The sequence below is a fragment of the Poecilia reticulata genome, linkage group LG5, assembly GCF_000633615.1.
Source record: "Poecilia reticulata strain Guanapo linkage group LG5, Guppy_female_1.0+MT, whole genome shotgun sequence".
Taxonomy (NCBI): Eukaryota; Metazoa; Chordata; class Actinopteri; order Cyprinodontiformes; family Poeciliidae; genus Poecilia; species Poecilia reticulata.
This window is the reverse complement of record NC_024335.1, coordinates 765470-767338: the sequence shown is the minus strand read 5'-3', so window position 1 is coordinate 767338 and position 1869 is coordinate 765470.

Below are 1869 nucleotides of genomic sequence, written 5' to 3'. Positions count from 1 at the left end.
ACCAAACCAAACCAAACCAAACCAGATCAGACCAAACCAGACCAAACCAAACCAAACCAAACCAGATCAAATCAAATCAAATCAAATCAAATCAAATCAAATCAAATCAAATCAAATCAAACCAGACCAGACCAGACCAGACCAGACCAGACCAGACCAGACCAGACCAGACCAGACCAGTATCTGTAGCAGTAATTCTCTGGCTCCAGCTGGGCTCCCGTCTCTGAGTAAAGCCCGGCTAACGGTGGGTGCAGAAGGTTTCGGTGAATGTGTTTCTGGCGTCCTGTGATCGAACACACTCATAACACGTTCATACATAAAGACGGAGGATTAAAGATGAAAGATGCGGCGCTCCGCTCAGCGTTCCTGCTGATCTCTGCAGCTGAATGAGTCGGGAAGCTTAATGTGCAGCTGCCATACTTTGCATATTGATGGGAAAATAAATAGGCCACACAAACAACGCTGCTCTCAGATTCATATCTGAACAGCGAGGAATAAATCACACACCTGTGGAGAAACGCTCAGGATGTTCCCAACGACAGACCAGAGCTCCACCAAACTGGTCCCAGTGCTGAACTGGTTCTGGGCTGGTCCAGAAGGAAAGAACCAGTCTGAGGAGTCCTAGGTGTTGCCATGGAGACAGATGGCCTTTCTGCCCTGGTCTGCGCTCTGCCCCGCCCACTTCCTGTCTGTCCAATGGGAGCAAAGGTCAAACCAGTGTGACTTTATTTAAAAACCATGATGTGAAAACATTTTGCAAATGAAAAAATAAAATCAGGTTTTGGTTTTGGACCAGAACCGTCTTGGTAGGAAAACATCACAGATCTGGAGTTTATTCATCTCTGTTTCATTTCTGTTTATATTTCTACAAACGTCTCAGGAGAACCTTGGTCTGCAGGAGAACCCGGGTCTGCAGGAGAAACCGGGTCTGCAGGAGAAACCGGGTCTGCAAGAGAACCAGGAGAACCCTGGTCTGCAGGAGAACCCTGGTCTGCAGGAGAACCCTGGTCTGCAGGAGAACCCTGGTCTGCAGGAGAACCAGGAGAACCCTGGTCTGCAGGAGAACCAGGAGAACCCGGGTCTGCAGGAGAACCCTGGTCTGCCTCCTCCTCACCGTCACAGACGGTAGAAACACCAAACTGGGACTAACGTCCGTCGGTTTTAATTTGAATGTTGATGCTGTTTTACGTGAACGTCTCCCGGATGTTTCATCTTCTGTTGGACCTCAGTGTTGGTTTCAGACGGAGGAAATGACCTGGATGAAGCTCAGCCTGGTCCTGGAACCCTCACAGAGGTCAGAGCTGCGGCCTCTGGTGGCCGGTCCTGGATCCTGGATCCTGAGTTGAGTTTCTGGGATCCTGGACCCAGGATCCAGGATCCAGGACCCAGGACCCAGGATCCAGGACCGGCCACCAGAGGCCGCAGCTCTGACCTCTGTGAGGGTTTGGCTCCTGGACGGTTGAGTTTCTGTTTCCTGTCAGCAGAACCTTCATCAGTGAGCCATGTTGGACTCGCTGCTCATTAAAGGAGATTTCTAGTCTCCTGATCTCTCCGGTCTTCCGCTCCAGCGTCTGACCCGGCAGCGCGGCAGCTGCAGGCGGCACACAGAGTCAAAGCCGCCTTCCTCTCATCCGAGCGGCGCTCAGCGTTGTGTCAGCAGCCCGTTCAGCGCGGCTCATTTGTATGTTGATAAAGTGGAATCTCCCAGGAGCCCGGCTGTTTCTCTGAACACTTTCCTTCTGACATTTCAGAACGCCAAGCAACACGCTGCTCAGAAAGCCGAGCCGCGAGTGTGTCGCTGCGTCTCCCTGGGCGCCTGTGTGTGTGTGTGTGTGTGTGTGTGTGTGTGTGTGTGTGTGTGTGTGTGTG